This window comes from Pezoporus occidentalis, unplaced genomic scaffold (assembly GCF_034315485.1).
Source record: "Pezoporus occidentalis ecotype Australia unplaced genomic scaffold, CSIRO_AGI_Poc_V1 ctg172, whole genome shotgun sequence".
Classification (NCBI taxonomy): Eukaryota; Metazoa; Chordata; class Aves; order Psittaciformes; family Psittacidae; genus Pezoporus; species Pezoporus occidentalis.
This window is the reverse complement of record NW_026913554.1, coordinates 1,485,868-1,512,517: the sequence shown is the minus strand read 5'-3', so window position 1 is coordinate 1,512,517 and position 26,650 is coordinate 1,485,868. Positions and strand designations below refer to the sequence as shown.

Here is a 26,650-nt window from a genome sequence, read left to right as displayed (position 1 = left end):
GGTCAACAGCATACACAGAAAGATGCACGTTCCTCTCAAAAAGATTACTAATTTTCCATAAGGAATTGACCTCCCCTTCCTCCCATACCTATCAAAAGTGTCAATAACTTATTTCTACATATGTTAACTCTATTAGAATTACCAATAAACTTTCTCCTTACTTTCTCTCTTTTGTACTAACACAGAAGTACAAAATGGGCATTACATCTCTGAAAAGAAAGCAATCATTATTGCTTTTATTTATCATCATTATTTTAGGTGAGATGGTTTAGTGTGAAGTGTCCCTGCCCATGGCAGGGGGGTTGGAACTTGATGATCTCAAGGTCCTTTCCAACCCTAACTATTCTATGATTCTATTATTGACTGGCACACTTTGGATCCTGCTCTGTGCTTCCGCACATAGAATAGAGCTGGGAAGCTAGAAGGCCTGGCAGAATGGCTCTCTGGGCAAGATCTTACCCATGGGCTGTATGCTAGACACTCCACAACTAGATAGGCAAAACAAAATTAAGGAAGACAAAGGTTTTTCCGTTTTGCAGAAATGGAAGCGAGACAAAAAGAGACTACAATGTGTCCCATAATGCAGCAGAATCAAGAATTCAGTAAGTATTTCCAAGCCCCACCAAAATTATTCTTGACCTCTTCCAACACAATTCAAACCTGAAATAAAATTCAGTACTACAGAAAGAGGCTGCACATCAAATGTGAAGATCATACTGAAATCTCACTTTATTTGGGGGACATGAGGCAACTCATTTTATGGCACACTTCCCAAACTTCACTGCTTCTAGAAATAGTGACATCCCATGGAAAGGACTGGGATATCAGATGATGTCCTAGAAGCAAAAGCAGATGGAATAGCAAAGCAATAAATGTATCTTCATGGATACGGTTCACACACTCAGAGGGAACAAACCGCATAGATACTGAAAATACATAATCAGCTGATGAAAAGCATTTTCTCTGAAAAAGATGCTTTCCAAAATTTTCATAGGAAACAGGTATCCTCAGCTGCTTAGGATCACTGAGTAGGCTCACTGCAGCAGTGTCTTTAACAAGCATGTAAAGCATACCATAAGAATGTCACAATTTACAGCATAAGAGCAATATTGCAACTGCTGATCTGGGATGCAATGCCTGCTTTCTACAACCTTCAATACTTCAAGCTCCATACCTAGAGAAATAAAGTAGCAATGAGACAGATTTAGCATTTTAAAATAATCCTAGTATTTCCAGCTTACAGTCCCACTTGGCTGGCAGAATGCCACCAGAGTATGCAATTTAATATAGTCATAGCTGTCACAAGACATATTAGACTGCTCTATCCATGGGCTGTCTTCTATATATAACTGATAAAAGCTTGCATAATTAAGGTTGCATTTAAGAGTCTCAGCTATGTAACTAACAGGTCTTTGCAGTAAGCTTTCATCATATATGGAACACAAGCTTTTCTCCAGAAATTCCTCAAATGCTTTGACGTACTTCCAATAATCTTCAATATTAACAAGGGATCTAATTTTAAAGCCTGGTGCAATTCCTTTCAACTTTTAAAATTAAACTGCAGATTTTTTTCTTCATATTGAACTGAAACATAATTTCATCTGAGTGTTAAACACAGAAAAGTCTGTATCTTATTACACACCAGTTTGTGAAACAACTGCAGATTACATTTCCCAAGACTCATCAAGAAGTCCCTCTCACTTCATACACAGCACAAAAAGAAGCTGTCAAAAGCAGCAATACTTGGAAAGCTGCCAGTAAGAAGCAGATTTTGTGCAGAGTTGTGGTACTGGTACTTCCAAAGGAAACCAAGCACATCTAAACCTGACACAAGACTTTCCCTTCCTTCCCAGGCAGTAAGCAAGATATCACATGAACAAAGTTTGAGATGACAAATATAGGAGGTATGACATTTTGAAACAGTACACAGGATGACTTATTAGTCATCTTTTGCTTATAATTCAGAGGGCTTTCTCCATCAAATGAACTCTAATTTTAGTGCATCAGTTATGCACTTGTATACTATTCCACAGAATAAACAGAAAGCTGTTTCAAAGCATGGAAGCTAAACAGAGTGAATTCATTCATAACTAAATTTAGAACAGTACAATTTGTTTCTTGCTTGGCACAGGACAATGAAAGTAATTTAGGTATTAAACACTCAGTACATCTTTTACAAATCAGTGGAATCTCAGCACTTTGCAGAAGAAATAGGCCATATATCTGGTGGTCAAGTAGTTCACCAAAGACATCTATTTTCTTTGAAACAGCTGTGTAAGGTCTGAGGTATGCCACAGCTTTACCACTACGTAAGATGCTTTTGAATTTCCTTTCAGCATTATTTGTTCCTCATATTTTTCTAAGAAGTTGGCAATAAGTAGTAAAATACCCTGAAAATAAGCAGTGGGTCTTCTAACAAATTTCTACAACTACTGGAACAGAATTCAGTTCACCAGTTCTGCTTTATGGCACGTTAGTTATGTACAGGCTTCACTTACTTTCAGAGGATTTCAGGACAATTTCTGGACTGGCTCTATTTCGCTCATTTTTAAATAGTGTTTGGAGTGGTCTATTAACCTCAGACAAGTGTAGGCCATTATAACCCTATACATATTTAAAGTAGTTCAGAAATCGAGTGAATTGGATTCTCCATTATGCAACTATATTTATTGTCCAAGAGCCAATAAAACAGAGAAAGTCTCACCTCCTTTCACTTCCTCCCCATGCCCCCCAGGATAAATATGCAGTTTGAGTCTACAGTAATAATCCCTACATGAAAGTTGTGACTGTTGTCCAAATCCTTTATTACAACATCCTATGGCATAAATCCCTAGAATCACAGAAAGAAAAATACTTGATCCTCAGAATAATACTAGAAATGCACACAACATGCTCTGTACCTTACAGCTCACCACCAACACTTAAGCATGCTGGGACTTTAAAAAAAATTATTACAATGAGACATATGTTGTGAGCACCTAGGTAACCTCATCTGTAGGTTGTATAATTTGCATTTATTTATCAATCTAGACACTTATATGGCTCCCTCACTGTATTCCTAAGGCGTCTCACAGGCAGTAATAAATTTCTCCAGGAAATACCCTTGCAAAATAAGCATGATTATCTCTAGTTGAGATGCAAAGAATTGATATACACAGGAACAGAGTGCCCTGCTAAAGGCCACATCGAAAATCTATGAAACAACCATAATCAGACCAGAAGTATCCCAGAATCGCAGGCTGGCTGTGACTCCTCCCATGCTCCCCTTCCTCCTGTGCTGTCTTGCTGAACAGAATGCCAAAACGAAGCAGTAACATGACCTTTTGCTTCTCAAGTCTGAGACAATATTATCACCTATGAGAGAAATAATCTTAAAAAAATTAAGAAAGATAAGATTTTCTGTATCATGCCACCCAAATACCTTAGTATGCATTTATCCCTAATATTGTTAACAAAATGCTTATAATTGTCCCACCAATCACTATTGCTGCATGTGGTAGCTGTGCCAGAGCTTAATAATAGTAGCTATTTTCATTATGCATAAATAATTCTGCAGTAGCTATACTGCGTTTATAGCATTTAGAAGCAAAGATGACATCAGTACCATTCAGGAGTTTTTGAGAGTCCTTGCTCTCAAGGATCAATTTTCACTAACTTTAAATCCAAGATGGGTGTATCTCAAACCTGGCTGCTTCCTGGAAAACTGATGGCAGTGATCTGAAGAAATGTTGAGAGGGATTCAAATCTAACAAATAAGTTGTATGCCCAAAATCATCCCTTTTGGGGGGAGGTATCAATATAATAAAAGAAATATGTTTGCCTATAAAGTATTGCTTACTAATAGCCTCTGTCTGACATTCACAGTACTATAAATACTAATCTTTGTCAGTTTGCATCCTAGACCACTAGAGAAAAAAACAATGCTCGTATTAGACATCCCCACCACAAACAGCTTGGTAACACTGGGAATGACACTAGTAAGCAAGAGTATTTACAGCTTGGTTTTGATGGGCATTCTGTTTCTCTGGGAATATAAAACAGAGACTTCATGGGTTTTTAGTGCTCCTAGAACTGAAAGTCTAGCAGGAATCTTACTGGTGTGACTTGACTATGAAAGCAAAGTAAACAGAAGCACAGATTCAGGCTCAGAGAAGAGTTTCCCTGAAGCAGTAGTTCTATGATCCATGGGGGTAATTTGCTTACTCTGTAACACTGTCCGCTCACAAGGATCACATGGTCATTTCTGACTATCAAGATCCATACTACTGTACAGAACTAAAAATCTAGCACTTTGCTGCAGCCTCTGATAGTTTTTTTAATATTTTTCATCTTTCGTACAAAAGTCATTTAGTTTGTGTCAATCTATCACAGTGTTTTACACATGTGGAGGGCAATCTGTGGATGGGTGTTCAACAAGCATTTCTGCACCATGCACATAGCACATGCTGCCTGCCTGAATAAGTCTGATGGAGAAAGTGCCTGAAGTGGGTTCACTCTGTCCATACCAAATCTGTCATCAGAATGGCTGCAGAAACAGCACCAAACAGATGTCTAATATAACTTGGAGGATGAAGAAAGAAAGCAGGATGTGATTTAAAAATCTGTGAGCTTTCAGCTTTCCCCCATATGCATCTTTTAATTAAGGAATGTGCATCATCATTTAAGTTCTTATAGTACTCCATACATCCTTTTGATGAATTGTGGATCACTTCTACCATTTTACTTACACTCCCCAGCAAAACTTAAAAGGCTGCAAAATGGAACAATGCTGAATTTTTGATGTAGACAGTGTCACAGTAGTGATGTAGTTATCTACAGAGTAGAATTTTATTAATGGGCATATAAAGATACTGTCACCTGAATTTCTAAGCAGCTTTTCACCTCTGGAGAGGACATGGGAACCAAGAAACTGCACTGCAAGAAAACTAGCAATTACATGAAGAGTACAACAGCAATAATGGAAATTTTTCTCCCAGCTCAAGATAGAACCCTTTTATTTTTTCCTCAAGTGTTAACACACAACGTTAATGAATTTTTTAGAGTTCCTGACATCAATCCACACTGGGAGTAACAAGCAAGATGTTTTTCTTCCAACTCAATGGGACTGAAGAAATTCTGACAGTGAAAAAAAAGTAGTAAAATGCTGATGACATACTGACATAACCCTACATTTATACATTTGACAGAGAAAATTCCTTAATCTTCGTAACAAAATAACTGAGCAGCTGTGCATCATAACTTCAATTGAATACAAAAGACATATATGCACACACTTCTGTACAGCAAAACTGAGCAACTAACTCATAAAGTAACTTCAAATTGTAATATTTTCACAAAGTGGAGATGTGTAGATACATAGCTGGGCAAAATGATTTTGGAATCACACCAAACCTAAAATTAAATGCTTTGTGACAGCTGTCACTATTTGTCTGTCACGCATCAGAAAACATCAGGCCATACTATGACATCAGCTAAAGAATATACATCCTCTTGTCTAGCTACTGTCTAGTTCAGTGCTTTCATGACAACTCTTGTGCACATTTCTTATGCCTTTAATTCGCACCTAGCAAGAGATTATAAGTGAAATTCCACCTGCACCACTCCCCTTCTTCTTTCATATCAGAAGTATAAATACTTACAGGGACTCAGTCAACTTTAAGCTTTGCCAAGTAAAATGCAACAGTACAACTCAGAAGCAATCTCTAATTACTCAGCACCTACTCCAGAGGCTTTCTACTACCTCTGTGGATTTGTAATTACCATTGCTCCTCTACCCACAGAAGATCCACAACCGCCTTCAGAGAAAGTGAGATATAACAGCACATTCTCATTTCTTGCACCTTAAACTTCCTCCAATATGCAAACTAGGCAACTCAAAAAACCAACCAAACAAACCCGAGTGGAAAATTTGCACATATATCAAATTAATCTACCAAATCACTGCTGACAGTCACAGAAATCAAACAACCACACTTTGTTTATTACAGGAGGAGTGGATACTGTCCATTAGACTGAGCAACTTGATTTGTTAGTAGCCAGTGTGCTACTATGCCAGTGTTAGGAGAACTTGCAAATATGTTAATATAGGTATACCAAACACAACTGATTGTATTTGTCCACAACAGAGTTGCAAAAAAATGGTGAATAGGAGGAAGACAGGGCAAAGTGTAAAGTTACCACAGAATACAAAACATTATATCCTATGAAGTCTCAATGTGACCAAAGATTTTATACTTTAAAACAAATGAGGCAGCAGACACTTGGAGACAGGCATCTTAAAAACTGCATTTGGAGGACAAATAAGCAGCATACCTGTTCTAAACAGATAGCTCAGCCTGACGTTTTTTTTATCCCTCTTTCTATACTAACCAACTTTAAAAGTTTAAGAACCTATACTGTAAAAATTTGTTGAAATTAGCTTGGAAATGGACATGGACTTTAGCTGTAATTGCTTGTGTTTGTGCCAAGTACTGCTGCTATAGCACATTTCTCTTGTTAATGCCTTTAAACTATGAAAACACTGCAATTACTCTGCATTGATTTTAAACACAGGCTTAGCACAATAACATTTCCAATTTGTAAGCAAAACAACAGCACTATAAATCAAACCATTAAACTCACTATTGGAGCCAAACATGAGCAAGTTAATAGAGAACAAGTATGGAGATCTGTCTTTAGATTTCTATATATTAAAACTGGTCTTTAGCACCCTTTACATTGTGTTTTATGTCGTTCACATGGCACAGGAAAAGAACTGCTGAATGAAAGTAGCTTTTCTGCTGTGACTCTCACTGTTAGTCAGCATACACAGAATTGAAGGTGATTTGCAGGTTCTTCATTCTGCAAGGTTAAGAAGTGCAGATACAGGAAGCCATTTGCTTGACACACAGCCTTTTACACACAGCCTTATAGTGGAAATAGTATTAAAATCTTCAATCTCCAACCACCATGCTATGAAAGTATGACAGAAGAGCATGCTGTTGAAGAAGCAGATGATAATTACTTGATATAAGATTTGATTAATCTTTCTGTGTAATGTAACAAAGCACTTCATAACAGCACAGATGAAGCCTCCAGCTCACTGTCAGGCAAACAAAACTAAAGAAATACATTATATTTAGTACTTTGTGGCTTAAAAGACTAGAGATATTTTATTTTTAAAACTTGTGATGCTTACAATTGCATACATTCAACAAAGAGGCAATAAAGCAAAAAAAAAAAAAAAAGACTCCCACTAAAATTAGGCTCTGACATTTGTCATCTGTACCTGAACAGATGTGTCCAGCACACAAATGAAAGGCTTATTTTTAATCCTGCCAGCTTCTAAAATGATGCCATGGTTCTAAGAGATGGGCTAGGCTTCCTGATTTTTGCCTCATCCACAACAGAGGTGTTAACAATTCCCTTGTCCGTAAGAGACACAGCTGACCCAGCATCACACTGGATGTGCCTGGATATTCCACATGCACTGAGAGGTTGCAGAGGTGCTCTGGGCAGCAAGGGCCATGGCTAATGCACAGCCATGGCTGGAGGCAGATGCATCCGCTCAGGCAAACTCCTGCTCTGAGGGAAGAATACACAGAACAGCTTTCTGATTCCCAAAGGGGGAATTTTGAAGTGTATACTGAAGGCATACTGTAGAGGATCTTCTTCAAAGGTCCTAGCAAATGGACAGAGAAAGCTGTCTTCCAGAAATGCAGAAGCCAAGGTCTCACCAAACAAAAAAAAAAAATCAAACCAAACCAGACCAAAAACAAAACACACACACAGAAAAAAAAAACAACAAACCTGAACCCCATCAAAAAAAGGCCCATTTCCTCTGACTGTCATTTTAGTACCAGAATAAGAATCTGCTGTTGCTGCACTCTAACCAGACAATGACTGCAAGGCACTTAATTTTCCAATTAATTAGATCCTAACTCTAAACAGAATTGGTATGTCAACACAGGCAAATGAAACAACTCTCAACATAAAAGCAAAGAGTTGTTTCTACCACTCAGCATTAGATCATGGATTCTATCTTTCTGTAAAGAATTACTTCTGTGAGAGGCAATGCCACTGCAGCTCAGCAGTCATGCAGTGGCATATTTATTATATAAGATACCATCACATCATTCCACACTTTCATTGGTAACACATCCCTACAAAATCCACTACCTTTCTACTTTGGCTGTATAAACTTCTTTCTCATGTTTTGAACATGTATGATTCACCTAAGCATTCACTGACACGTTTATCTTCCGAATGTTATTTGCTGACTTCTTTGCCAAACATACTGCAGGGAATCTATTCAACACATAAAGCTAGATGCCAGATGTTCTTTTAAAAGCTCTCACAAAAACAGCAGCCAACTGCCCCCAGTTTGACTGCCATCAACCAAGACTTAAAAGCACTAAGAACCTAACACACATTAGTGAACTTGCTACCTGCCCTTAAGTTCACTTTTTGTCTGGGCATCAACCATTACACTCAATCAAATTTCTTAACTACTGTCTTCAAGGGGCAAGGGTTGTCTGCTTTGTGTTCATTTGTAGTGACCACTAATAAAATGGGGGGGCTTGGTGGGTTCTACCAAACCTGACTGAATTAATAAAAAACCTGTCAGAGAGTTACAAGAAAACAAAAGCAGGTAGTACCTGGGAAGTACGCATAACATCAGGGCAATTCTTCCCTAGCTTTTTTTGTTCTGTGGACACACACACACACACATGCACATACATACACAGAGATAGCAAGCACTACCAAGAACTGTTGTAAGCCTTTTTGTAATGTTAGACTCATTTTTCTTAATCTAGCTAAATTACTAGCTTTAGGTAGGAAACTTTGACTAGTCTACTTCTAAAATGCTAGCTGGAAAGTTGCAAACTCACTGACAACTGAAGCATTACAAATAAAAATACCCACAAACCCTTCACTTGAGCTGTGCAGCTATTACAGGACAGTGTCAATGTGATGTACAATACTTCAGAATACCTGGGTATTCCTATGATTCCACTATCTTGCTCATCTATCATTCCTAATCTTCCTTTAAAAGAAAAACATAGTAACTGGATACCAGAAACTGAGTTATTACTGGGGGAGACAGCTTTCATGTAAGTTTAAATGAAGTTCTTAAAGTCACTTAATAAATGTTTTTGCTTTATCCATTTAGTGCATGAGCCATGAAACCAAGGCACCATCCAGACTTTCACCATTTGAACTATAAATGCAAACATGCAGGCATGCGAAGGAGCCAGATGGCTCCAGAGATGACAGGCTGGTCAAGGGATATTCCGCCTTTCACCTTATATCTAGGTCAACAGTTTGAAGCAGACCGAAAAACATTACCAGTCTCCATGTTCCCCACAGCAGCTGGCAGCTTTTCTAACGTCTAATCAGCAATATAGGGGATGAACAGAGATAACCTCAACCAGTTCACTCTGTCAGGGTGGGATGTATAGGTGTAGAACACTTGCTTGACAGAACCCAATTCCTCTGCTCTGCAGCCAAAACCATGCTTACACTAAGGTTAACTTTGCACCAATACCGAAGGCCTCAAAAAAGAAGAAGAGAAGGGAACTGCTATTTCAAGAAGGTAGAAAAAAATAGCTCAGCCCCTTACCCTGGCAATACTACCTTACTCAAATGTTTTTCAAACTCTAGCACACAGCACCCAAGACAGATGAAAGGCTGATTCAAGTAAGTTCTTATTTAAACTCTTTCTGAAATTGTCTAAAAGCTCATCCTCCTCTAAAGTTGTTTAAATAGCAGGAAACATTACGTTAGCCTTGTGTAATGGCTGAAAGACCATCACACATCTGAATTTTGGCACATACATGGCTTTGACTCCTCTCTGTGCACACACTGGATACAGGAAGGGTTACACAATGGTTCTTACAAAGCCATCTGATTAGAAGCACCTATCAAAGCAGCCTACAAATGAGTTTGAATGAGTGCAAATTCCACAAGAATCCATTCTTACAACTCTTAGGGAAAAATTTATTCCTTCTCTGCTTCACTACCAATTTTGAAACACCCCTTGCTGCAGAGTAGCCAGTGACCAAGTTTCTCAACCCTACAAGCTGCAAAATTGCAGCTTTTGAATTTATTGGAGTGCTACACAACACAGAGCACAGAGTTGGAGGGTGAGGTGGCAAAGGAGGAGGGGAAACAGGTAGAGGCTGGTAACCAACTCACAGCTGGGAGAACAGAAAACAACAGAACAGCAACTTTCCAGAGCCTGTTATTCTAACACACAATGCGCTTGACTTTTCATGTAGATCTACCTCGTATCTTCCAAATGTCAGATTCAGCAACCTCCCAAAATATGCTAGCTTGCTCCTTTCTGCACCTGAGCGCTGGATTACTCAGCAGCCTGCTTCTGGACACATGATTGAATCCGCGGCAGTGGCTGAACATGAAATACTTCAGAGCTAGGATGCAGCTATCCTGAAGCATATGCATTAGATGCTGGGCAACTGAGTTCTTTCCTAATGAGAAGTCTTCCAGAGGAGCAGTAAGAGATGCGTTTTACTCAAAAAGTACTCAGTGAACAACTGTGGCTTGCAACAAATTTTATCTTCCTGTTAACTCAGGTATAGTCAAAGGTGCATACAATCGGAGACAGCTGTTAAAGCACTTATGATATAGCTGAACATAAAACCCCATTAAGAAATGTATTTAAAATTTAATCTGTTTAAAGACTAATTTCAAGATGCTGCTAACGTGTATGACAAGCACTGTATCTGGTATTCAGTACTCTCTGTACTATACACCTCTACCCTCTTGTATTCTCTTAGATCAGTTTTGCTATTTTTGTGAAACAGTTCAAAAGTAACACAGCATAGGTAATGGCTAGGTTTCTGTAAGAAACTCTGGTGTGTGGGGAGAAAGAGAAAACAAGTTCTACTTTACTGGCATTACTGTTTGTTTGTCTGCAGTAGCACCCATTATAGGCAAAGCACTGTTCTGAAGCACAAGGAGGCATAACTTTTGCCCCCAAAACATGAAACCAACACTGCAATTTCAAATCACAGAGCAACTAATAAGAACTTGGAAGTATTTCAAGAGAGTGCTGCAGTTACTTGATAAAATCTGCTTGGGAGTATATTGCTTTGTTGTCTCTTTCACAGCTAAAACTCCCTCCTCACCATTACAAGCAGGAACAATTTCACTGTATTCTGGAGTTCTTAATTCACTTTTTTGTATTAACTCCCTTCACTCTGTACACCCTTTTCAACACTCTCAATAAATGGATCCATTTGAACAGTACAGCAAAGTGCTGAGTCATCACTCAACTCCCACTGAAAATAAAAGGTGAGCACAATCAGTCCTTCGACTTAACTTATAAGTCTTCCAGTTGCAAGTTACTACAAGAGAAGCCTCTTTCACTTCCAGCTTCCTGCCAATTCCTGTTATTACAATAGCCTGACCACTTGCTTTACAAATGCACACTTCCCCTTTTACTCTTTACTCCCTTTATTTACAGCAAAAATTAACAGTCAGGTCCCTCTAAAACACATGTTTAAGAGCATTTTCCAAAATAAAATACTACAAAACCACAGTGATTTTTTTTATTAAGTAATGTATTCTAGGTTCTTTTTCTGTCTTTATTTTCTTTATCCCATCCCCCCTTTTGAGTTATGTTTTCAAGCTTTTCTCCTAAATTGCAAGGGCTAATGTTTTGTGTAGTTTTTTGGCTTGGTTTCTTTTCAGTGAGTAATCATATTTATAATCCTATGACTCTGGGATCAAGGCTGTAAGAGAACTCTTGAAAGACTGGAAACTCAAAGTCACAATTCTGGCAATACTGAAATCTTTCCAATTCTAACTGCTAAATTGCTATCTTACAATCTGCTGGTAAAGTCATCCATCCATCTTACTGCTTTCAAATGGAGCTTTAATTCAGTCAAGGAAGGTAAAATTAGATGCTTTGTATCTACCCATACAGTGGTAGCACACACACTTCATAGTAAAAATGAGCTACTACACAAAAAGAAGGAATTACTTTTGGATCAAGAAGGCAGAACAGCAAAACCAAATGCTGACAAAACAAACAGCTCAAAATGAGCATGCATTACTGCAAGGTTTTAATAGAACTTGGTGTTGGGTTTTTCTCCCCATAACTTACAGAGACTCTTTGTTGCTTAATTTAGTAAGAACACTATGAGCAAGCTAAAACACCAATCAACCGACCCACCACTATTTGTAAAAATCCACCTTTTTCTATTCCCTGCACCTCTGCTCACTGAGCCAGGATACACTGTAAGCATTACAACACAATATAGACTTCTAAAAGTTTAAAACTCAACATTCGTACAATTCAAACAAGTGGAAAGTTACCTTTTATGGTCACGTTCAACTGCTCAGTAATGGGGTAACTAAGGAATCATAAAAAATCAAAACTGGAGTCTGGGTAGCTGAAGCAGTGAAAATACATTGGTTTGCCTTTCATCCACAGGAAATAAACCCATCATCTGCTAGGAGGGCTTCTCCCCATAATGAGAACATAGTGCGATAAAACCACTGAGCAGTCAAAAAATACAGACCTGTGCATTCTGTCCAGGGTTTGGTTTTTGACAATAAAAAGAGCACTAAGAAAAATGTGCTCAGCTGTCCTAATTCAAGTACTGCAGCAAATAAAGAATTATTCTCTTCCTCAGGCTAGGCTATTGCAAATGTCAGTTGGGCTCACATAGGAATGGTGAAGCATAAGAAGCCAGTGGGGGAGAGATCTTATACCTGCCTGACTTTCGGGCCATGTGCAGACCAGTTGCTATGGTTTGCATGAAATGACTTGTGAGAAAACTTTGTATTTTGTATTTGGTTGCTGAAAGACAAGCAATCAGCAAGTCTGCAGGGAATGACTGAATGAAAAATCCACTTTTTCAGGGCTAATTTTTGCATAGACTAGCATCATAAAAGGTAACTACTCTCCAGAACACTGACACAAACAGCAGATGGGTTTATGGAAGTGTTCCCCAGCATCACAAACAAATAGTAAGATCTCCACAGTAGCTGGAAAGGAGTCATTTTGCAAGCAGGTGGTTTGGAGAACAGTCTAGGATTCTCTTCTCAGGACCTTTACAATTCCTCTTAAAGGAGCAACACTAATCTAAAGCTAAGGGTCCTTTTCTCCCTGCTTTCAAAGACAGAGGACAAAGTGCAGAAAGCTGACCTACCTAAGCTGCTTAAAAAGTTCTGTACCATTTCCTTTAGTGGCAGAGGAGCTTCACTGACCATAGCAATCACCAGTTAACATGAGATACTCTATTCCAGTACCATTCCATCCTGCATGCTCACACAACCTTTAGCAGGAAATGAATGAAAAGGCCAAGGTAGGACTACCTGTATTCCCCAAATCATCTTAAATGTAAGCTCTAGAACAAAGTACTATTCCCCTTTTGCTTCCATAGACACTTAGGCAAGTCTTCCACAACTCACCCCAAGCCAAGCAGAACTGGGTACCAGGAACCTAGTCCCAGAGGCCAAGCAAAGAGAATGAGTTCCAGCTTGTTCCATGGTAGGCAAAATGGGTACTGATGATCACACAGTGTTTTGCCCAAAATATTTCTTCCATTGTTCCCAATCAGCCACTTGCTTGAACACCAGATTTCAGAACCTGCTAATCTCACCTCTGCTTTACCCAGTTTAGGATCATAGAATCACAGAAAAGTTAGGGTTGGAAAGGACCTTAAGATCATCTAGTTCCAACCCTCCTGCCATGGGCAGAGACACTTGTCCCTAAACCATGTCATCCAAGACTCCATCCAACCTGGCTTTGAACGCTGCCAGGAATGGAGCATTCCCAACTTCTTTGGGCAACCTATCCCGGTGCATCACCACCCTTACAGTAAAGAACTTCTTCTTTATATTTAACCTAATATTACCTATATTCTTTAGCCTAGAGGCTCATGAAGTCCCATCTCTTCTACATTTCCTGTTCCTCCCTATATCTTGTGAATTACGGGACTGTGAGAATGAAGACCTTAGGCCCACTGGAGGAGAGGATCTGGTTCAAGACCATCTAAAGAACCTGAACGTGCACAAGTCCGTGGGACCTGATGAAATCCATCCGCGGGTCCTGAAGGAGCTGGCAAATGAAGTTGCGAAGCCGTTGGCCATCATTTTTGAGAAATCATGGCAGTCAGGTGAAGTTCCCGATGACTGGAAAAAGGGCAATATAACCCCCATTTTCAAGAAGGGGAAAATGGATGACCCAGGGAATTACAGACCAGTCAGTCTCACCTCTGTGCCTGGCAAAATCTTGGAGCAGATTCTCCTGGATGGCATGCTAAGGCACATGAAAATCAACAAGGTGCTTGGTGACAGCCAGCATGGCTTCACTAAGGGAAAATCCTGCCTGAACAATTTGATGGCCTTCTATGATGGGGCTACAGAACTGATGGACAGGGGTAAAGCAGTTGATGTCATCTACATGGACTTGTGCAAAGCGTTCGACACTGTCCCACATGACATCCTTGTCTCTAAATTGGAGAGACATCAATTTGATGGATGGACCACTCAGTGGATAAAGAACAGGCTGGATGGCCGCACACAAAGGGTTGTGGTCAATGGCTCAATGTCCGGCTGGAGACCAGTAACGAGTGGCGTCCCTCATGGATCGGTGTTGGGACCGGTCTTGTTCAACGTCTTTGTCGCTGACATAGACAGTGGGATTGAGTGCACCCTCAGCAAGTTTGCCGATGACACCAAGCTGTGTGGTTCAGTTGATACGCTGGAGGGAAGGAATGCCATCCAGAGGGACCTTGACATGCTTGTGAGGTGGGCTGATGCCAACATTATGGAATTTAACCATGACAAGTGCAAGGCCCTACACCTGGGTGGGAGCAATCCCAGGCACAGCTACAGGTTGGGCAGAGAAGAGATTCAGAGCAGCCCTGCAGAGAAGGACTTGGGGGTGTTGGTCGATGAGAAATTGACCATGAGCCATCTGCAGTGTGCGCTCACAGCCCAGAAAGCCAACCGTATCCTGGGCTGCATCAAAAGGAGCATGACCAGCAGGTCGAAGGAGGTGATCCTGCCCCTCTACTCTGCTCTTGTGAGACCTCACTTGGAGTACTGTGTGCAGTTCTGGTGTCCTCAACATAAAAAGGAAATGGAACTGTTGGAACAAGTCCAGAGAAGGGCCACGAGGATGATCAGGGGACTGGAGCACCTCCTGTATGAAGATAGGCTGAGGAAGTTGGGGCTGTTCAGCCTGGAGAAGAGAAGGCTGCGTGGAGACCTCATAGCAGCCTTCCAGTATCTGAAGAGAGGCTATAGCGATGCTGGGGATGGACTCTTCATTAGGGACTGTACTGACAGGACATGGGGTAACGGGTTAAAACTTAAACAGGGGAAGTTTAGATTGGATGTGAGGAGGAAATTCTTTACTGTGAGGGTGGTGAGGGCACTGGAATGGGTTGCCCAAAGAAGTTGTGAATGCTCCATCCCTGGCGGTGTTCAAGGTCAGGTTGGACAGAGCCTTGGGTGATATGGTTTAGTGTGAGGAGTCCCTGCCCATGGCAGGGCATTGGAACTGTATGTTCTTAAGGTCCTTTCCAACCCTAACTATTCTATGATTCTGTGATTCTAAGTAACTCAGCCACCTCCAGAATGAATTCTGCTCCTCATTCACCAGCAAAAGTTCTTCCTATCACCCCATCACTCACTCTACTTGCATACTTTTATCCCTTCACCTGACTCATTTTTCAAGTGTGTAAGCTCTCAAAACAGACCCTGCCTATAACTGCAGCTACAAAACATCGTGCACAACCAGACCCAGGTTTCTATTAGTCTCTAGACATTGCTCTGACACTTATATTAAAACTTTTTTCTCCAGCTAGACTATTTGGTCAAATAAAGATATCTCTTTCTACAAACCTCAACACACTAATAAGAGGACAATAATAATGGTGGCAAAAGCAATAGCAGTAGCACTGTGTAAGAGCCACATAATCAGCACAAGCAGGGAAAATAATTAACAGTAATACCATGTCTGGGACATGAATTGAAAAGCAGTCTGCCCACTTGGGCACAATGTGGAATTTAAGAAGGCAGCACATAATTACCAGAGCTGGCCTTGGCTAGGATACCAGGATTAGCACTCCCGCACTTCTGAAAAGTGGCCAGGAAGGCTGGTTTGCCTCTCATCCAAGGGAAATAAACCCATCATGTGCTAGATGGCCCCCAAACCGTATGTGAGACATCTTTTTTTGTTTGAGATAACTGTCTTTACTGATCCACCTCAGTGACTTGCAGTATTAATGCATCCCTTGGCAGTGGATCAGACCAGTATCAACTCAATAAACCAAATGCTCTTCCCTGGTTCATCAAGAACACACTCTTTGCTATCCCAATTTTTCTGTAGATTTCTCAGCCAGTTACACAGAGACATTAAAGGAAACAGTAACCTAATTCCAACACTGTGGTTTCATAATGTGAAGGTAACCTAGTTCTTCAGTAGTCCCAAAACTCCTCTTCCTGATAGATGACCTTCCCTCTAGAGTATTTAATATTACTTTTGGCAGTAAGAGGACTGAATAGAATATGCAAACTGGAAATTAAAAAGCCTTACTTTTCCTTGAGATCAATTAGGATAACATGCACAAGCACAGAAAAAAAAAGTATTAACTATATTAATGTGTAGCTCTGCATCCTAAGATACGGGCAATCAAATCTCTTCCTTCAGTAAGAAGTGAGATCAAGTGTCTCACTGAAAAGTTGTTTCCCCACCACACATTACAACACTGCCAAATTGCTTTGATGCATAGAAGTTTATTTTGATTTTCTTCAGCAACAACATGTATAGGCCCTAAATGGGGTCATGAAAGGTCTTGGTACAACAATTACAATTAACAGTTAGCAAATGATGTCTTTGCAAAGAGTTACCATGTGATTAAGAGTTATCAGGTATCTCTGGCTACGCAAGTGAGTGTAGCCAGACATCTGGCAAATAAGAATACGACAGATTCCTACCATATTATTCATCTGACCAAGAAGGGTTTACACAATTAAATAAAAAAATCTTGGCCACCAAGAAACAATTTCAACAGAAAACTGCACTGAAAAGCAAAACATAGACAAATTAGCCAGGATACAGATCAGCTTAGTATGGCTTACCCTTATGCACGGCATGAAAACATGGAGAAAGGTAAGATGGGGAATAGTCACAGACTTTTCAGGGAACAGTCTACCTGTACAGTCTCATTAACCACAGGTAGTGTAACGGAGAAGAGCTTCATTGCAGCACAACACTGCACATGAAGAATCAGGTTTCTCAGAGGAACGACATTACTTCAATAAGGAAGTGAAACAGATGAAGGTAAGTTTCACCTTCCGTCACTTCTACATTACTATGAACACAAGTAAAAAAGGGCTAACTTCTCTTAGACTAACATTTTACCACTATTACACTTCTGTACACAGAATCTTCACATTCACACACACAACCATGTAGCTATTTACAACCATCATTAAATTAATTGGATTATTTTATTTCATAAAAATGCTAAAAATAACATTAAAAATACTTTAATAAAACTATGGCTATCTACCTTTTTGGAATGCTTTCTAGCCAGAATGCTTGGTCAGCATTCATTCTTCACTTTTGCAGTTTTCATCGCTTTAGAAAGCCACATGTGTGCATGACAGCCTCATGTTTCAGTATCTGTGAATTTCATTGCACAAAACTCAATGCACTGTCTTTGAAAAGTACTACTCGTGACTTCCCAAGACTTATTTCCAATTACAACAGTGGCATACACTCCTATGTAGTGTAAAGCAGTAAGGTAGAGTCCTCTACCCTGGCCTAAGAACATCAAACAAAATGTTTTTTGAAGTAGAAAGACTGAATGTGCAACAGAAAATGCCAGGCTTCACCATGAACACTTAAGTCAGCTTGAAAAACTCAGCTACTAAAACCAACAGGATGAAACTCCCCAAATCCTCCTGGCTAACACTTCAGTGAGCAGCACCCTCACTGAAAGGTATACACCATATCTTTTCTCCCTCCTTTGCAAGTACTCTCCAATAATGTGGTCAGTTTAAATGTGGTAAAGAGCTACAATGTAATTAAAAACTCTGTTCTCATTAGTCACCCTCCAAGAATACAACAGCTCGATCTTTTCTTTTTCTGAGGAGTACGTCCTTCATTTCAGGGTAAACAGCACCCAGTCAATTCCTACAGCAAAAAGGATGGGACTGCAGATTCCCTGCAGACAGTCAGAGAGGCCATTCACCAAGCCTGGGAACCCTAGCTTTAGGATCAAGATGGATGCTGGTAATCAACATGTGAAGTTCATTTATCTTCTGGAAGGATTCACAGAGTGTGATTCCTATTTCCTTCACCTTTCAAGAGTTCTCACCATATTTACAATCAACTGCTTGGAACACAACAACTACAAACTAATGGGACACTAGCAAGATTATGGCTTTGTAAAGGAACAGATTTGCTCTTCCCCATTCCTGCAATTAATTTCCTCCTCTCCAGCTGGAAAAGGTAGAGAGACAAAACAGAGACAAATAATTTTTTTCAAGAGGTATTTACCTTCTGCAGTCTACAGGCCATTCTTAGTTCAGCATCACTTCAAAATGAAGCCATTGTGGACTACTGGGAGTGACTGCAGAATTACTGGCTTCAAAAGCCTGTGACACCCTAGAAAGACCATTATCATCCAGAGGTCTTGAACATCGAAAATTTAAACCACTAAAATTTCCCACTGTTTTGCATTGAACATGGCTTTTTTCCAAAAGGCAACGTAGAAAAGCAGTAGGGATGTTCAGTGTTACAATACATCTCTATTTTGTTTTTTTTTTTGCATCAGTCATGTTTTGTCTCAAGGCTACAGTTCAGCGGTAACTATGGCAGTGTTCCTGTACTGTTGCCTTGCACTGACTGTGGAAAGTCCCCATGAAGTCATGAATAAATGGAGCTCTTTATGCTTTGCCATGGGATCACATGGGTGTATCGGTCCAGAATAAGCAGGAATCTCTTTTACAGAAGTACACTATTCTGAAAATAGAAGAATGAACTCATTTAAGCAGGTCTTCCCAATTCAGTACCTTTGAATAAGAACTGCTAAATAAAAGCTCATGTCATTTGTCAGCTGAATTGTATTTTCTATCCCTACTGCTATTATTTGAATGACTAGGCTGTAAAAATAACTTCTAAAAGTCTCTTCCTAACTAATAACTTAAACAGTGATAACCTGGAGTCATGTGACTTAACAGCAACTAAATCAAGATGAGAGTTTTTGCTTAATGCCAAAGGCATTTTAAATTAAGTCTCTCATTAAATGACAGATAACTGGGAGTCTACAAATGGAAACATCCTTGTCACTAATCACTCAGACGCAAGGACGCTATACTGAATATTGAATCTAAGATCCATTTGCTTTAATCATCAACAAAGTAACAATTTAGAAGCTCTTGTAATCATGTTTACCTGTCTGATCTGAAGCATCTACATTAGAACAAGTTCAACCATAGCCTTTCTGTCAAATGAGGGAAGCTTTTGGGAAACCTGTCAGATACAGCATCCATAGCATAGATCTCCATAGCAGACATCTTGTAGCATAGATAAATAATTAAGGCAAGATAACCACTGTCCATGCAGTCAACAGTGTTTTCAAGACACAAAAAAACTCCATCACAAGCTGTTGAGAGGAAGCTTAACGAATCCTCAGGCACTAGCATCTGATGAGTCTCAGAAGAGAGTACCAGGCATTCAGGAGTTTGAAAACTGGACATCAACCCATTCTTCTTTCAGAGAGCTGACTTTACCAGCAGCAAAGCCCAGCCAGTGATAAAAGCTTTCAAAAATCCCACTTTTCATTATGCATATTCCAGTTCACGACCGAAGTTGCTGGTTTGGTGGGTTTTCTGGTTGTCCATTTTGTTGTTTTTTTTTTTTCACTTGAAAGCTCAGGTATAGTTTTCTAAAAATGGATCTCAGGTAGGACAAGAGTACAAGGCTTGATTTTCCAAGTACTTGCACAAGTGTTATAAAGTAAAAGCTTTACTAAAAACCATACAGTCTATTAAAAAGGCACATTTTAATGGGCGCAACTATTGTCAAGTACTCTAAACCAATTTAAGTTAGGCATATTCATAACCAAGAGTAGCCAGTCCACTGTTTTACCCTGGAGAACCAAAAACATGTGTATCCTCTTCTTGCTCCTTCTTCCTGGAGTGACAGGCAAAAGGCTGTGCCTGCTTGGTCTCAAAAGGGCTGAGCTGTGCCTTACCTTTAGAACAATCTCAAACTTGATCATGTTTGTTAACCATTTTTAGATTAAAACAAGAGGACACCTAATTAAAGCAAAACAAGCACCACTAATACTACCTAATCCTTCAGAGGAATCAGGACCATAGACAGTTTGGGTTGAAAGGAAACTTAGAGCTCATGCAGTTCCAACCCCTGCCATGGGCAGAGACATCTTCCACTAGACCAGGCTGCTTAAAGCCCCATCCAACCTGGCCTTGAACACTGCCAGGGATGAGGCAGCCACAGCTTCTCTGGGCAACTTGTGCCAGTGCCTCACCACCCTCATAGTAAAGATTTTTTTTCCCTAATATCTAATCTAAATGTACCCTTTGTCATCTTAAAGCCCCTCCCCTGTCCTGTCCCCATATGCCCTTGTCAAAAGTCCCTCTCCAGATTTCCTGTAGGCCCCTTTAGTATTGGAAGACTGTTATAAGGTCCCCCTGGAGCTTTCTCTCCTCCAGGCTGAACAAGCCAAACTCAGCCTGTCTCCAGAGCAGAGGTGCTCCAGCCCTTTAATCATCTTCGTGGTGCTCCTCTGGACTTGCTGAAGCAGGTTCACATCCCTCTTTGTGTTGGGGGCCCCAGAGCCCAACAAAATACTCCAGGTGGGGTCTCACAATAAAGAGAAAAGGGGGGAGGGGGGAATAATTCAGGGTCCATCCAGCATGGTGATGACACTGTCATGTTTCTGTGACAACCTCTGTACTCCTAAAGTTTTTCCTTTCAAGCATATGTTCCTGGTTCTGGACACTGCCTTTTGTTTCAGCACTGCTGTATTTATTCTAGCCATAAAGCAGATCTCAAGTCTATATAATCCTAAGCAGCCATAATTCAAATAGTCTCTTTTTCCTCTTCATGCTGTTGCGTTTGAACGTTTTCTTTGCTAAACCTGCCCACAACACATCCTATAACACAGATAACCTTGAGCTGACTACTGAGAAAATACATCACTGACCAGACATAAATCTGCACTGATACTGCAGCAAAAAGAGCCACTGCTGAAATGAATGTCACATCAGGTTACAGTATATGAAAAACAGACAGAAGTAGGAGACACTATGGGGCAGAAGCAACGAAAGAAGTCCCCCTCTCTCTCTCAAGCTGCAGTGAAGCAAAAAATTATACCAGAGACTGTCATTAAAGTGGTATTGTAATTACAGCTTCTAGAATATTTTCTCAGTAAGTTGAGGGTAGAAAGAAGGTTCTTTGGAAGGTGCTGAGCTTTTTTCAAGATAAAACAGAGAAAAAACTACTAATTATCCACTTAAAAATCTGAAGTCACATTGGAGAACTGTGTGCATGCAGGCACAGTGCTATCAGGTTTATAAAAGCAGTGCCTCACACAAGTACAAATGAACCCACTCAGCTTTCTCTGCTGAAGGCTGGGAAAGAAAGCATATAAGCCAGCAGCTGTTCTTCCTAAGAAACCTGATCATAATCTCATCAGGATCTTTGCTTTCCCTACTCAGTTACTCAAATTCTGAACCACTGAAGGGCAGGTACAACATTATTACCAGCAAGGCTGGGTATGCAGAACAGATAGATAGGTGTACAGCTAGATCTGGGGCAGCAACAAGTTGTGTGCTGTGGATTCTAACAAAAAAAAAAAAGGAGGAAGAGACTAAGGAGAACAGAGGAGGAAAACTGAAGGACACTTTTATCCTCCACATTTTTCTCATATTTCTTTACGATGCACACAATAAAGCCTTAAAAGACAAGAATACTTCTATGCATATGCTCCCACAAGTAAGAGAACATATAATTACAACAGTGTTGTTTTCCTCCTTTTATATTAATTTCATGCACGTCTTTCTTGAATATGTTTGTTGGAGAACTCTTTACAGATCCAGAATCAGGATCTGTGGTAGTAGCTCTTCTTGAATAATAAGGAAACAGAAACCATCCAGTTCCAAACAATAAATACTGTCTCCTTTCCATTGCTCTGTCTCCACTCCCCTATCTTCCAGCTGTGCCATCATTCTATCTGTTCTTTCATGCTCCTGAGAGCCTCCCAAGATGCAGGAACTGGGACAGCCAATACCTACAGAAGAGTTAAACACAGAACCACAAAACAAAGTGGGATACCACCAAGAAATACCTACATCAGGCATACAGGAGATAAAGAGAGCCTCAAGGAAGAACAATTTTTTCCCACCTTTTGTATGTCACCTTTTGAGATAAAGAACAGGGAATGCTGCAAAGAATTAACAGTTTCATGAGAAACACATCCCATGGTGGGAAGCACAGAGAGAGAAAGAGAAAAAAAAAAAAAAAAAGAAAATCAGTGGTTAAGAACCAGAAAAAATAGAAAAAGCAATTCAAGTATCAGTGAAATTTCTGGTAATTTGTCTAATAATACCACACAGAAGAATATTCATCCTTAACTTTATAATTTGAATTTATCAGAGAAGCATGTAATGCAGCTGATCTTCAGCCTGTGAAATTCAGGAAGCATTCAAGCTTTTCAAAAGTATGTGCTGCTCCAATCAGAATATACCATGCAAGCAACTCATTAAATCAGTTGTTTATTATTCACAGTACAGGAATGTGAATTCTATTGGCAAAATGAATCAATCAGACAGCAAAGAGCTATTCCCTTGAGCCTGTATTAATCAGCCTGACAAGCTGTCACTAAGGATTGGGTCAGGCTCATAACACAGCATTCAAACAGTGGGGAAAAAAGTCCCCAAGACTGCTCAAACAGGGAACAGTTCACCCATTTAAATGTGTCCCCAGAGGTTTATGTCAACCATTTATTACTGCTCAGACACAGCTGCAGAAGCTTTTAAGTGAAAAACCTGCATTCCAAAACTGTATGTTGTGGAAGCATGCTGCTGTGGATCCCAGCTACTTCTGTGAGGACAAGCAAGAGAAAGTATCCTGGAAGAAACACTGCTGTGCTCTAACACAGCCCTCTGAAGAAAGCACATTCAGGAACTTGAAAAAGAATTAAAACTAGGACACATGTCAGAACAGATACAGTGTTGGGAAACACACAGAGTTGTTATGTAGTTGCACTTCAATAAATATACTTAAAAACCCCAACGCCTCTATTTCTACAGACTATTTCTCCTACAGACACATTGTTTTCAAGGTTGAGCTGTTCCCTGACCTCCCTTCAATGTTAGTCTAAAATATAAAGTGTCATTTTAAAATATGCCACACATGAGAATACACATACAAAAAAAAAAAATAGGTTTTTAATTTAAAAAACAAACCCACAACCCCCAGTCCTGGTAAAAATCATGAATTCCTAAAATCTCATGATTTGGAGATACACATCCTGTAAAAGAAACTAAACATAACAGAAGAAACAAGCACTAGCTGGACTGCTGGAGTCCTGATCAGACCAGAAATAAAAGCACTGCGGAAGGAAAAAAAGCAGTCAACAGTTCAGGTAAAAACTGTGAAGCAGCATAACACACACAGCAATACATAAAATCAATACACTGTACTAAAGAACACAATAATACATTGCAGCTGCTTGGATGCTGGAGTGGTAAGATCAATGTTTTTGCTCTTGTCAGCACTTGTGCCAAGTGTACATTCAAGCTGGATGGAGCTGAAAACTAAGTATGATTTCAGTGACACAGTTACAGGATGGCCTACAAAAACTGCTGAATGGCTCAAAGAAGCAGAATTGTTTTAGCTGAAGTGTACTTCAGAGGAGGTTACAAGGGCAAAGCAGTCAGATCCACTCTCAGAGGGAAAAACAATAAAAGAATGAAAGTGTTTAATTTCATCAATGTGGTATGAGCATAAATACGCAAAAGTGAGGAAGAAAACATTTATATCCGCACGATAAAGGCTCTTCATCTCACTAATATACAGAGTGCTGTGCATGGTGCTGCTCTAAACTTGATCTTAAAAGCTACGCCACAGTACACCAGGATATTATAAATATTAGCATAAGCATTTAAATCCGGCCCCAGGCTGCATTGGCAAGACTACATCCAGCAAATCAAGGAATGTGACTATTTCACTCTATTCAGCACTTGTTAGACCATACTTGGACTACTGTGTCCAGGTTTGGTCGCCCCAGCTCAAGAAATTGGAGACCATCTATCAGAATGCCACCAAGACAAACAATGGACACAGGTTGTTTCAGGGAAATTTTTGGTGCGGCTATAAGAAAAAATGAGTATAAATAGAATGAGTTGAGAACAATTAAACATTAGAATAGATTACCAAGAGAAACGGTGGACTCTCTCTTGCTATAAATACTCAAGGTTGAGCTTGACAGTGCCCTGGGTAATATAATCTATGGCCTTGCTTTCAACAGAAGGTTGGACCAGATGTTCTCTAAAGGCTTTTACCAACCTAGAATTTTTCTATGGTTCTATGATCTAAACAGAGGCTATGCTAAGCACTGCTAAATACTACTTTTGCACTAACCTCATTTTAAATTAGAATTTATCTGATTTTTCTGCCCTATTCTATTTAAAATAAATTTTAAAACCCCAATCAAGCAAACAAAACAAAACAAAAACCCAACAAAAACAAACCACAAAACACACAAAAAACCTCCAAACAACAATAACAACAAGGAGAAAGGGGGACAGGTCATTGTTTTTCAGAGTATCTGTCAGCATCCTTTGTAATTATCAAGCAGCAAGCTTAAAAGGGAGCTGCCTTCCACAGAATACATAAACAAGTGAACATAAAGGCCACAGGATAAACAACTCAAAGGAGTTCCATGATTTTTTTCCATTTCTTTAGTGTCTATTAAGCATTCTTGATCATCTACTTTCAAAATCAGGATATGCTAACTTTTTGTCAGATCCATTATACTCAGTTTTACACTTGAGCCTCGTGAATGGGAGATAAATCAAACAAGTAGAAGTCAAACACAGCAGTCTTAACTATCCTAACTTGTAACCCCACTACAGTTTATTTGGATCATCAATTTAAATTGCTCACAGCAGAATGACAGATAGAAACCTTACCACTAACATCTAATAAATCATAAATCACAAGAATGATTTATTCTAATTAAGTTGTAAATGGAAGAACAGGCTAGTAAACAAAACAAGGAGAAAACCTAACAATAGGGCCAGCTTCCATTTCTACCTAAAGAAAGTGTTTAAATCCCCAAGAAAATGGGATTCCAACCTGTCAAAGTAACAGATAACTCTATCACACTAAGGTCACACATTGTAGCCACCTCCACAGGTCACTTTGATGAGCACTTCGATAACATCTAAAAAACCCCCTAAACGCACAAAAATAACAAAACAGGATCAAAGAAAACACTACCTATCTGCATTTTTAAGTACATCCCATGAGACACAAAACCAGTGTTGTACTGAAAGACGTAAACCAATCATCCTCCCAGATGCTGACACGGGAAAAAAAGATCCCACCAGAGAGGCCTTTTTACATTCCCCACACTGAAAAAGTCATTAGACGTTACCTGACAGTAGAAGACAAACATATGGCTTGAGGAGTATGGAAAGTAAGAGGATTTGTTACTGAGAGACATGCAACAGGAAAGTTTTTTCTCTTCTTATCTCTACCTTCTGTAAGTGTTAAATACAGCATTGGTTTATTTATTTATCATTTACAGAATTATTTTATTAGCTGGCCTGGTGTCATTTTTTTTTAAAAAAAAAAGGGCAAAAAAAAAACGTCGCATAGTAAACTGTTCATCTTGACTGTCATGAGAGTCTCAAGAAGAGATCTTCAGTTTTCTCAGTGACCCTTTGCAAGTGTGGGGGAGGTTTAGGATTTATGTTATATGTCATGAGAAAACTTAAAATCTTCCACGTGCTTCTGGAAGTCAGTGACATACTAAACCTCTGGAGTACACAGCCAAATAAAAGGGTGATCTACAGATCCTAAATCTGGAAAGAGCTTTGTGCCCATGGACCATGCTGCACAAGTATGTCGAGTTTATAGGCAGCTTGCCTACATCAAGTCCTGTCACAAAGCATAGCACATAACAGATGGTCTGTTGCTTAAGACACTTTAGAGATCCAGATTCAATTTCAGTTTAACTTTGTACAAGTCCCTTAGTAGGACATATCTACACCATGGATATAGTCAGATTTAAGGTGTCTCTACCCAAGCTAATCTGGAAATGAAAGTGCAGGGAAGACAGCTGCAAAGACACCCAAGCTCAAAATAGATGATCAGGTTTCTGGGCTCATGGGCAATGCAGGCAAAGTCAACACAAGCCTACCTGCTGAACTACACTGAACTGAACTTCCTAGTTCTGGTCTCCAGTAGTTCTCAACCTTCTACCCTATGCTCCACTGCAGACATTCTATTTGTTCTGGTGGCTCAGCTTTCCATCTGTATTAGGAAAATAAAAGCACAGCCCATACTTACAAGGTGTCAGGAGGATAAATATATTAAGAGTTCCTAAAGCACTCTGGAATTCTGGCCACAGATGTAATGTCA

At 39.7% G+C, this 26,650-nt stretch overlaps 1 protein-coding gene across 3 annotated transcripts in view; it reads right to left on the bottom strand.

Annotated features, from left to right (window-relative positions):
• TSPAN9 (tetraspanin 9) overlaps window positions 1-26,650 on the bottom strand; it is a 160,785-nt gene that overhangs the window by 66,085 nt on the left and 68,050 nt on the right. The gene's annotated exons all lie outside the window — the stretch shown is intronic.